The 13,301-nt window shown below is 44.1% G+C and overlaps 1 protein-coding gene across 1 annotated transcript in view; it reads right to left on the minus strand.

The window, feature by feature from the left end:
• Positions 1-13,301, minus strand: part of plekhg4 (pleckstrin homology domain containing, family G (with RhoGef domain) member 4) — a 213,957-nt gene that overhangs the window by 149,478 nt on the left and 51,178 nt on the right. The window lies entirely within an intron of this gene.

The raw sequence follows: 13,301 nt of genomic DNA on the forward strand, positions 1-13,301 counted from the left end.
GTTTCAAGCTTCCTCTGTAAAATCTATTAAAAATATACATGGAGTGCTCTTTGCAACTCCACTGCACTACTGTAGGCAAATGCTTGCCCGTACTCATTACACTCCTCCACATATTTGACCTGTGATGTAAAATTAGGGCATGCAGATCAGTGTGTGCAGGGAGAATTTTCAGTCTTCACTGTTCTGCATTTGCCCACTTCTTGTAATCTTTTCACTATTTACTCAAAATAGTTTCATTCACCCCTTTATTGGCTCCCACCAACAATATCCCAAACCCCAACCGTGCAGGATAACCCAACACCTCATCTCACTGTCTTTCTTCCCTTCATAAGCCAAACTCATTGCTCCTGAGCTGTGTCACGGAACAGGAATGGGAGCGATACTGCAGTGCAAAATGTGAAATGCAACAGTTTTTGCAGGTTTTGTATCAACTTCGGCAATCATAAAGAGGACTACAGTCTGGATGAAACTGCTTCACTGCCATGTTTGGTAGCCCTGTACTTCCATCAACATGTTTTGCGTATATATTGTTGATAGACATTTAGGGCAGGATTTTATGGCCTCGCTTGGCCAAGACCAGAAATTCCCACCACAGGTCAACGGAGATTTCCGTTGTCGGACCCTCGCCTGCACCGATTCTGTGGCGGGCAAGGTGGTAGAGTTCCGGCCTTAGAGTGCATTCATTTGCAAAAACGAAATGAGTGATAAAACAGAATGTTGAATTTTACATATGTAGGATCTATGGCACAGAAACAAGTCCAACCAATCCATGCTGGTGTCTGTGCTTCACTCAAGTTTCCTCCCATCTTTATGCACCTGAATTTTGCATCATAACCATCTCATCCCTTCCCCCACATATGCTGGTCTAATACTAATGGCTGCTACTGTATATGTGCGCACATGTTCAGAAGTTGTTTCTGAATACTTATGTTGATGGTTTCTATTAAAACCTTTCATAATCTTAAATAACTCTATTAAGTCAACACCCAGCCTTCTGCTTTTTGGAGAGATAAGATCCAGCCTAAGATAAGATTTCCCGATATGTGTGCTCATGCATTTCTGGTATCATCCTTCTAAATCTTCTCTGTACTCTCTTCAGTGCACATACATCCTTTTCATAATATGGCAACCAGAACAGCACAATGTACCCACCCTTAAGTGTGGGCTAACCAGGTTCAATTCAGAGTTAGCATTGCTTTATCATACTTTTCAGTACATACATTAACATACAAATGAACATATAAATTAGGAGTAGGCCACTCTGCCCTTCGAGCCTGCTCTGCCATTTAATGAGATTGTGGCTGATCCAATTGTAACCTCAGCTTCACAATCCTGCCATCAATAACCTTTCACCCACTTGTTAATCGAGAATCTATCTAGCTCTGCCTTAAAATATTCAAAGATTTTGCTTCGACCTTCTTTTGAAAAAGAGACATCTAAAGACTCATGATCCTCAAAGGAAAAGAAATTCTCATGTCTGTCGTAAAAGAGGGACTACTTATTTTTAAACAGTGACCCCTGGCTCTAGATTGTCCCACAAGATGAAACATCCTCTCCACATCCTCTTGTCAAGTCCTATCTTCTACCACTCTGGAAATAAAATTTAGTGCTTGGTTTGCTTTTTCATGGTCTTGCTAACTGTGGCGCAACCTTTAGTGATTGATATTACTTATATCCAGAGATCCCTTTGTTCCTCTACCCCACCAAGACTCATACAAAGAACAAGAAAGAACAAAGAAAATTACAGCACAGGAACAGGCCCTTCGGCCCTCCAAGCCTGCACCGACCATGCTGCCTGACTTAACTAAAACCCCCGACGCTTCCGGGGGCCATATCCCTCTATTCCCATCTCATTCATGTACTTGTCAAGACACCCCTTAAAAGTCACTACCGTTTCCGCTTCCACTACCTCCCCCGGCAACGAGTTCCAGGCACTCACTACTCTGTATAAAACATCTGCCTCGTACATCTCGTTTAAAACTTGCCCCTCGCACCTTAAACCTATGCCCCCTAGTAATTGACTCTTCCACCCTGGGAAAAAGCTTCTGACTATCCACTCTGTCCATGCCTCTCATAATCTTGTAGACTTCTATCAGGTCTCCCCTCAACTTCCGTCGCTCCAGTGAGAACAAACCAAGTTTCTCCAACCTCTCCTCATAGCTAATGCCCTCCATACCAGGCAACATCCTGGTAAATCTTTTCTGTACCCTCTCCAGAGCCTCCACATCCTGCTGTGGCGACCAGAATTGAACACTATGTTCCAAGTGTGGCCTCACTAAGGTTCTATAAAGCGTCAACATGACTTGCCAATTTTTAAACTCAATACCCCGGCCAATGAAGGCAAGCATGCCGTATGCCTTCTTGACTACCTTCTCCACCTGCATTGCTACTTTCAGTGACCTGTGTACCTGTGTACACCCAGATCCCTTTGCCTATCAATACTCTTAAGGGTTCTGCCATTTACTGTATATTTCCTATTTGTATTAGACCTTCCAAAATGCATTACCTCACATTTGTCCGGATTAAACTCCATCTGCCATCTCTCCGCCCAAGTCTCCAACTGATCTATATCCTGCTGTATCCTCTGATGATCCTCATCGCTATCTGCAAATCCGCAAACTTACTAATCAATCCAGTTACATTTTCCTCCAAATCATTTCTATATATATTACAAACAGCAAAGGTCCCAGCACTGATCCCAGAGGAACACCACTTGTCACAGCCCTCCATTCAGAAACGCACCCTTCCGCTACTACCTTCTGTCTTCTTTGACCGAGCCAGTTTTGTATCCACCTTGCCAGCTCACCTCTGATCCCACGCAACTTCACCTTCTGCACCAGTCTGCCATGAGGGACCTTGTCAAAGGCCTTACTGAAGTCCATGTAGACAACATCTACTGCCCTACCCTCAATCACCTTCGTCACTTCCTCGAAAAACTCGATCAAGTTCGTGAGACACGACCTCCCCTTCATAAAACCATGTTGCCTCTCACTAATACGTCCACTTATTTCCAAGTGGGAATAAATCCTGTCTCAAAGGATCCTCTCCAATAATTTCCCTACCATTGATGTAAGGCTCACCGGCCTGTAATTACCTGGATTATTCTTGCTACCCTTCTTAAACAAAGGAACAACATTGGCTATTCTCCAATCCTCTGGGACCTCCCCTGTAGCCTGTGAGGATACAAAGATTTCTCTCAAGGCCCCAGCAATTTCCTCTCTTGCCTCTCTCAGTATTCTGGGGTGTATCCCATCAGGCCCTGGAGACTTGTCTACCTTGATGTTTCTCAAGAACCCCAATACCTCCTCCTTTTTGATCTCAACATGACTCAAACTATCTACACATCCTTTCGCAGACTCATCATCCACCAAGTCCTTCTCTTTGGTGAATACTGACGTAAAGTACTCATTTAATACCTCGCCCATTTCCTCTGGCTCCACACATAGATTCCCTTTCCTGTCCTTGAGTGGGCCAACCCTCTCCCTGGCTACCCTCTTGCTCTTTATATATGTGTAAAAAGCCTGGGAGTTTTCTTAATCCTGCTGGCCAATGCTTTTTCATGACCCCTTTTAGCTCTTCTTTCTACTTTCTTTCTACTTTCCTTGTATTCTGCACTTGCTTCGTGTGTTCCCAGCCTCCTAGCTTTGACAAATGCTTCCTTTTTCTCTTTGACTAGACTCTCAATATCTCTCATTATCCAAGGTTTCCAAAACTTGCCATACTTATCCTTCATCCTTACAGGAATGTGCCGGTCCTGAATCCCTATCAACTTGCGCTTGAAAGCCTCCCACATGCCAGATGTTGATTTGCCCTCAAACATCTGCCCCCAACCTACATTCTTCAGTTCCCTGATTGCTACCAGGGCGGCACGGTAGCACAGTGGTTAGCACTGCTGCTTCACAGCTCCAGGGACCTGGGTTTGATTCCCGGCTTAGGTCACTGTCTGTGTGGAGTTTGCACATTCTCCTCGTGTCTGCGTGGGTTTCTTCCGGGTGCTCCGGTTTCCTCCCACAGTCCAAAGATGTGCAGGTTAGATTGATTGGCCATGCTAAAAATTGCCCTTAGTGCCCTGAGATGTGTAGGTTAGAGGGATTAGTGGGTAAATATGTAGAGATATGGGGGTAGGGCCTGGGTGGGATTGTGGTCGGTGCAGACTCGATGGGCCAAATGGCCTCTTTCTGTACTGTAGGGTTTCTGAGATTTCTGAGTTCCTGCCTAATACCTTCCAAGGAATGTGACCTCCCTGTTCTTCCTGCTAAAAAGATACTACCCCACATTTACCTGTGTTGAACTTAATTTGACAATTATTTTCCCATTCTGTTAATGTCATCCTCCACAGTGTTTACTATTATCCCCAATTTGGTGTCAACTGGAAATTTAAAAATTCTGTGTTTGATTCCAAAGTCCAAACTGTTAATATAAATTGCTAACAGCAGTGGTCCCAACACTGCTCATTGTGGAACACAGCTTTCTACTTTCTGCCACTCTGAATAACTACCTGTTTCCCACTCTTTGCTTTCTCTTTCGAAGCCAGCTAACAATCCATTCTGCCACTTGTCCCCCGACTTCACATTTGCTGACCTTATTCATCAATCTATTATGGGGCACCTTATCAAAGGCCTTCTGAAATTCCAGATAAATTACATCTACTAATTACCACTGTCTGTTCGCTGTTATTTCCTCAAATAATTCAGTAAGATTGGTATTTTCCCTTTTGAAATCCTTGCAGACTATTCATTATTATATTTCTTATTTCTGGGTGGTCTTCAATTCTAGCCTCTAGTAAGGATTCCATTATTTTTCCGACCACTGATGACACATTCTGCCACTCTTCTTAACAATAGGAATTATATTAGCTATCCCCTATTCCTCTGGCGCTACACGTTTTTCTAATAAATTATTACATACATGTTGTAATGTCTCTGTTATCTGTTCCTTAGATTCTTTTAAGATCAATAATGCAATCCATCCAGACCAGGGGTTTTATCCTCTTTCAGACTTTGTTCAATATATCCTTTAAAAAAAATTAAATCCACTTCTCCGATTACTCATTTCATCACTCAATGACACATCTCCATGTTCTAGTTACTGATCAATACTAAAGCAAATAATTATTTAATATTTCTGCCATCTATCATTACCTGTGCTATCATGTCTATACCTTAAATGGTTCTATTCCCATCATATTTCCTTTTATCATTGAGATGCCTGTAAAATATTTTACTTTTTCATTTTATGTTCTTTAATTTAATTGATTTTCTTTGCCTCAGTTTTTTCTACTTTCCTCCTAACCTCTCAGTATTGTTTTAATCATCATGCACACCTCAACTGTCTATATATTGAAAGTATGCCTCCTTTCTAGTCCTCAATTGCTCCCGGATGTCTTTCATTATCTATGGAATCTCATTAGTCCTTCCCTTTTAGCGGGTTTTATTTTCCCAAATTCAGAAGCATGCAAACATGAAAATAGCTTGTATGGGTCCAGCTGCAGCATTCCTGAAGATAAACATACTCTACATGTAGACTGCAGTGCTCTGATAAAGTACAGAATCACATCATAAAAGTTGTTAGGTGAAACTCCTTGGCAAGTCAACCAATACCTCATACAGCCCGTAGTGTAATGCCAGCAACCTTCTTTCATGGCTAAGTATAAAGTTACAAGAGGACCTCACTCTTTGGTCAGCTGTCCTCTGCTGTTTCTACAATCAGTACCTGCTGGTGTCCAGTAATAAGGTGAGTGATGATAAAGGAGCAGCGCTCCGAAAGCTTGCGATTTCAAATAAACCCTGTTGGACTTTAATCTGGTGTTGTGTGACTTCTTACTGTGCCCACCCCATTCCACGCCGGCACTTCCACATCACGATATTTCAAGTGCTCCTACAAATGTTTTTAAAGGTTGTAAGGTTTCTGGCCTTGACTACCTTCCCAGACAGTGCATTCCAGATTCCCACATCCTCCAAGTGAAAACATTTTTCTAAAATCCCCTCTGAATCTCCTGCTCCTTTTCCTAAAACTTTGCCCCCTTGTATAACTGACCCCTCAACCAAGAGCAGCTACTCCCTACTCACCCTGTCCAAAGCCCTCATAATCTTATACACCTCAATCATGTTCTCCCCCTTAGCCTGCTCTGCTCTAAAGAAAACAATCCAAGCTTATCCAGTCTCTCCTTATAGCTCAAATGCTCTATCCCAGGCAACATCCTGGTAAACCTCCTCTGTACCTCCTCTAGTGCTATCACACCCTTCCTATCGTGAGATGACCAGAACTGCACACAGAACTCCAGCTGTGGCCTAACCAAAGCTCTGTATAACTCCAATATTACTACCTTGCTCTTATACTCTATAACACAACTGATGGCAGCACGATGGCATAGTGGTTAGCACTGCTGCCTCTCAGTGCCAGGGAGCTGGGTTCGATTCCCGGCTTGGGTCACTGTCTGTGTGGAGTTTGCACGTTCTCCCCGTGTCTGCATGGGTTTCCTCCGGGTGCTCCGGTTTCCTCCCACAGTCTAAAAGATGTGCTGGGGGGGTGCATTGACCCGAACAGGTGCTGGAACGTGGCGATTAGGGGAATTCCACAGTAACTTCATTGCAATGTTAATGAAAGCCTTACCTGTGACTAATAAATAAACTTTTACTTTATGAAAGCAAATATCCCATATGCCTTCTTCACTATCCTATTCACATGCTCTGCCCACTTCAGGGATCTGTGAATAATTACCCCCAAGATCCCTCGGTTCCTCCGAGCTTCCCAGTGTCCTGCCATTTATTAAATACTCCCTCGTCTTGTTTTTTCTTCTAAAGTTCATCATCTCGCACTCATCTTAAATACCATCTGCCACAGCTCTGCCCATCTGACCAAACCATCTATGACCTATAACTGTCTTCTGCACTATTAACCAAACAATCTTGGTGTCATCTGCTTATCATTCCCCCCACATTTTCATCTATGTCATTTATGTATATAACAAACAATAAGGGTCCCAGTACTGATCCTTGAGGTACACCACTGGACACTGGCATCCAGTCACTCAAACCGCTACCCTTTGCGTCCTATTACTAAGCAAGTTTCTGATTCATCTCGCAAAGTTTCCCTGAATTCTATGTGCTTTAACCTTCTTAATCAGTCTCCTTGTCAAAAGCTTTGCTAAAATCCATATAAACTACATTAACTGAACTTCCCAGATCCACACACTTGATCACATTTAACAAATTTGTTAGACAAGATCCCCCCCCCCCACCACCTCTGGACAAAGCCATCCCTAATTAACCCATGCCTTTTCCAGTGGATATGAATCCTCTCTTCATAATTTTCTCCAATAGTTTCCCTACTGCTGATGTGAGACTCACCGGTCTGTAATTTCCTGGTTCACCTCTGCCACCCTTCTTGAAAAGTGGAACCATATTAGCCATCCTGCAGCCCTCTGGCACTTTCCCCGTGGACAGAAGGGAATCAAACATTTGTGTCAGAGCCCACCTCCAGCACATCACTGAGGTACAGCAAGGTATAACTTAGGTACATCCTGCAGTAAACTCGCCATGGTTTGTTGGAAAACGGCTGATAAAATGCCAAAGGACAACTGGGGTGTACTGGTACAGATGCTTATGTGTACTTATCATCATGTACTTGAATTCTCATCTAGCTTCAACTGCTGGTACTCATGGCAAGTTTGGTAATTCTTTCTCCTCCTGTTAACTTTGCGTATAAATCCTCATTCTTTGGGATTGGATAAGCATCCACCTTGGCCACCTGGTTTGCAGTTAATTCACAAGCTCTGCAAATGCGAACCGTTCTATCTGGCTTCACCATGGAAACAACGGAGGCCACCTACTGAGAATTGAACTGGCCTTATTATTCCCAACTCTTTTAACTCCTCCAACTCCATCTCAACTCATTCATGCAAAGCATAGGGCACCAGCCAGGCACTAAAAAATTTGGGTGTTAAGTCCAAATTAACTTGATCTTGGCTCATAACAAAAAACCTCTGTATTTCCTTAAAGCCTCTTTTTAAAACTGTTGTCGCTCACGCTGAAGATCGCCAGCCAATTTAATTTTATCTGGCTCAACCAATCTTGTCCCAATAGACTGGGCCCCTGGCCCTTCCGACGAATGATAGGTAGTTGAGCCGATTAATGCCAATATATCATGAGCATGGATGTTATTCCCAATATTTTTAAGGATATTCCCATATATGTAGCTAACCTCGCCAAGGTGTCATTCAAGCTCATCTCTTGGATACAGCCCTCTAAATATTTATATGGATGTTCTCCAATCACAGTGGTTGACGCTCCAGTGTCTACTTCCGTGCAGAGTGGAAGGCCATTTACCAACAACTCTGGAACTAGAACATAGAACAGTACAGCACAGAACAGGCCCTTCGGCCCACGATGTTGTGCCGAGCTTTATCTGAAACCAAGATCAAGCTATCCCACTCCCTATCATCCTGGTGTGCTCCATGTGCCTATCCAATAACCGCTTAAATGTTCCTAAAGTGTCTGACTCCACTATCACTGCAGGCAGTCCATGCCACACCCCAACCACTCTCTGCGTAAAGAACCTACCTCTGATATCCTTCCTATATCTCTCACCATGAACCCTATAGTTATGCCCCCTTGTAATAGCTCCATCCACCCGAGGAAATAGTCTTTGAACGTTCACTCTATCTATCCCCTTCATCATTTTATAAACCTCTATTAAGTCTCCCCTCAGCCTCCTCCGCTCCAGAGAGAACAGCTCCAGCTCCCTCAACCTTTCCTCATAAGACCGACACTCCAAACCAGGCAGCATCCTGGTAAATCTCCTCTGCACTCTTTCCAGCGTTTCCACATCCTTCTTATAGTGAGGTGACCAGAACTGCACACAATATTCCAAATGTGGTCTCACCAAGCTCCTGTACAGTTGCAGCATAACCCCACGGCTCTTAAACTCCAACCCCCTGTTAATAAAAGCTAACACACTATAGGCCTTCTTCACAGCTCTATCCACTTGAGTGGCAACCTTTAGAGATCTGTGGATATGAACCCCAAGATCTCTCTGTTCCTCCACAGTCTTCAGAACCCTACCTTTGACCCTGTAATCCACATTTAAATTAGTCCTACCAAAATGAATCACCTCACATTTATCAGGGTTAAACTCCATTTGCCATTTTTCAGCCCAGCTTTGCATCCTATCTATGTCTCTTTGCAGCCTACAACAGCCCTCCACCTCATCCACTACTCCACCAATCTTGGTGTCATCAGCAAATTTACTGATCCACCCTTCAGCCCCCTCCTCTAAGTCATTAATAAAAATCACAAAGAGCAGAGGACCAAGCACTGATCCCTGCGGCACTCCGCTAGCAACCTGCCTCCAATCCGAAAATTTTCCATCGACCACCACCCTCTGTCTTCGATCAGACATGATGTGGAGATGCCGGCGTTGGACTGGGGTAAACACAGTAAGAAGTTGAACAACACCAGGTTAAAGTCCAACAGGTTTATTTGGTAGCAAAAGCCACACAAGCTTTCGGATCTGCAAGCCCCTTCTTCAGGTGAGTGCACTCACCTGAAGAAGGGGCTTGCAGCTCCGAAAGCTTGTGTGGCTTTTGCTACCAAATAAACCTGTTGGACTTTAACTTGGTGTTGTTAAACTTCTTACTTCGATCAGACAGCCAGTTACCTATCCAATCGGCCAACTTTCCCTCTATTCCACACCTCCTCACTTTCATCATAAGCCGACCATGGGGGACCTTATCAAACGCCTTACTAAAATCCATGTATATGACATCAACTGCCCTACCTTCATCAACACACTTAGTTACCTCCTCAAAAAATTCTATCAAATTTGTGAGGCACGACTTGCCCTTCACGAATCCGTGCTGACTATCCCGGATTAATCCGCATCTTTCTAAATGGTCGCAAATCCCATCTCTAAGGACCTTTTCCATCAATTTACCAACCACCGAAGTAAGACTAACCGGTCTATAATTACCAGGGTCATTTTTATTCCCTTTCTTAATCAGAGGAACAACATTCGCCATTCTCCAGTCTTCTGGCACCATCCCCGTGGACAGCGAGGACCCAAAGATCAAAGCCAAAGGCTCTGCAATCTCATCCCTTGCCTCCCAAAGAATCCGAGGATATATTTCATCAGGCCCAGGGGACTTATCGACCTTCAGTTTATTCAAAACTGCCAGGACATCCTCCCTCCGAACATCTATTTCCTCCAGCCTATTAGCCTGTAACACCTTCTCTTCCTCAAAAACATGGCCCCTCTCCTTGGTGAACACTGAAGAAAAGTATTCATTCATCACCTCGCCTATCTCTACTGACTCCATACACAAGTTCCCACTACTGTCCTTGACCGGCCCTAACCTCACCCTTGTCATTCTTTTATTCCTCACATAAGAGTAAAAAGCCTTGGGGTTTTCCTTGATCCGACCCGCCAAGGACTTCTCGTGTCCCCTCCTAGCTCTCCTAAGCCCCTTTTTCAGCTCATTCCTTGCCAACTTGTAACCCTCAAATCGAGCCATCTGAACCTTGTTTCCTCATCTCTACATAAGCTTCCCTCTTCCTTTTCACAAGACATTCCACCTCTTTCGTGAACCATGGTTCCCTCACTCGGCCATTTCCTCCCTGCCTGACAGGGACATACCTATCAAGGACATCCAGTATTTGTTCCTTGAAAAAGTTCCACTTTTCATTAATTCCTTTCTCTGACAGTTTCTGTTCCCAACTTATGCCCCCTAATTCTTGCCTAATCGCATCATAATTACCTCTCCCCCAATTGTAAACCTTGCCCTGCCGTACGGCCCTATCCCTCTCCATTGCAATAACAAAAGACACCGAATTGTGGTCGCTATCTCCAAAGTGCTCTCCCACAACCAAATCTAACACTTGGCCGGGTTCATTTCCCAGTACCAAATCCAATGTGGCCTCACCTCTTGTCGGCCTATCCACATATTGTGTCAGGAAACCCTCCTGCACACACTGCACAAAAACTGCCCCATCCGAACTATTTGACCTACAAAGGTTCCAATCAATATTTGGAAAGTTAAAGTCCCCCATGACAACTACCCTGTGACCCCCACACATATCCATAATCTGCTTAGCAATTTCTTCCTCCACATCTCTATTACTATTTGGGGGCCTATAGTAAACTCCTAACAACGTGACCGCTCCTTTCCTATTTCTAACCTCAGCCCATATTACCTCAGTGTGCAGATCCCCCACGAAGTGCCTTTCCGCAGCCGTTAAACTATCCTTGATTAACAATGCCACTCCTCCACCTCTTTTACCAGCTTCCCTACACTTAGTGAAACATCTATACCCCGGAACGTCCAACAACCATTCCTGTCCTTGTTCTACCCACGTCTCCGTAATGGCCACAACATCGTAGTCCCAAGTACCAATCCACGCCCCAAGTTCATCTACCTTGTTCCGGATGCTCCTTGCATTGAAGTAGACACACTTCAACCCACCTTCCTGTCTACCGGTACCCACCCTTGACCCTGATACCTTCCCCAATACCTCACCACTCTCACTGACTTCTGGACTACAACTCCTTTTCCCACTCCCCTGACTTATTAGTTTAAACTCCCCTGAAAAGCCGTAACAAATTTCCCTCCTAGGATATTGGTGCCCCTCTGGTTCAGGTGCACCCCGTCCTGTTTGTACAGGTCCCACCTTCCCCAGAATGTGTTCCAATTATCCACTCTGCCTGAAAGGGTGGTTGAGTCAGAAACTGTTGTAATGTTTAAGAAGTATTTAGGTATTCATTTGTGCTGCAACAACCTCCAGGGCTATTGACCAAGCATTGGAAAATGGGATTAGGGCATCAGAATTTTGTTGACGGTGAGGACACATGGGCTAAATGGCCTCCTGTGCTGTAAACGTCTATAAAAAATGTTAGAGTCAAGAAGGAATTAGGAACTGAACATTTGCAAGTAATAGTCCTTAAAGTTGTGCAGTTTGCTACATCTTTGCTGATGTGAAGGATTATAATTAATACATGAGACACACTGATCAGGAATGTTGTCAGCCTTGCCATATCAAATGTCCCTTGGTCTATCTGGGCCACTGATCTCTTGAGTTTCTGGTGATTTGGATGAAAGAAATGTGGTATATGCTCCTCCCCAAGTCACTGCATACTGCTTCGTCCTCCTGAAAGAGTAGGTTTCTGTTAATGAGTGGCTACTGGAACACATGTCAAGCTCGTGATCAGAGGGGATGTTTGAGAGATGGAGAAACAAATGGAATGAGGATGGAGAGATGCTGAATGTAAATAGAAGTGAAAGTTACATGCAGTGAGGAAGGAGTGGTGGGTTGAGTTAATAATGGCGCAAGTGGTAATATTTGAAAGTGTCATAAAAAGACGAAGTGTTAATCTTTGTATTAAATAATCCCTACAGTGCAGATAGAAGCCATGCAGTCCATCAAGTCTGTATCGACTCTCTGAAAAAGCATCCTACTGAGGCCCTCCCCTCCACCCTATCCCCATAGCCGTTCACATTTATCCTGGCTACTCCACCTTACTACACATTTTTAGACTTGGAATAAGAAAGAAAGGTATGCCCCTGAGCTTGAGGGGAGGGAAGTACTGAGAGATGCAAGAATGTGGGGGCAGAGACCCGAGGAACTGTAAAAAGTAGAAAAATTAACAGGTGAACTTGCTGTTCTTCTGATGTTATGGAACTTCTTCCTACACAAGGTCAGGTCCTTGTGAGTGATGTTCAAGGCAGTGATCCTTTCACCCACATCTGCCCTGCCTTTGAGACACCCTTGCAGCATTTGGGGAGTGTTGCTCACTCCTTCCTCAATTAAATCTACGGAGAGCCAATGGATAGTTGGAAGCAGCCTCTCTCAATTTGTCCACCAAGAAGTATTCTGCATTTCCAGCAGTTTATAGGTAGTTCTAGACAGCAAACGGAAGTGAGTAATACAACCTCACATTCCTGCTTTATAATAGTTAGGAGTTGCACCATAAATTGAATGCAGCAAGGGTGTGGGATGCCCAATTCTGTAAGCAAATGGATGAGTAACCTGCCCAATATATTCCAATAAGATTTAGGAGTTAAAATAGTTCAAGTCTCTCACTTAGCTGTCCATGGGTTGCCTGCCTACCCGAAAACAAAATCGGGTTTGAGAAACAACAGTTAACAAGTCTGAAGTGCTGTGCCATCACAACAGCAAGGGAAAGACATTGGTTGGAATTCTCCGACAGTTCATGCCAGCGGGATTCTCTGGTCCTGCAGCAGTAAACAGAGATTTGGCTGAGTGCCAAATTCTCCGTCCTCGCTTACAGCAGGAGTGGGACATGAACAG

Source organism: Mustelus asterias, chromosome 4, assembly GCF_964213995.1.
Source record: "Mustelus asterias chromosome 4, sMusAst1.hap1.1, whole genome shotgun sequence".
Lineage (NCBI taxonomy): Eukaryota > Metazoa > Chordata > Chondrichthyes > Carcharhiniformes > Triakidae > Mustelus > Mustelus asterias.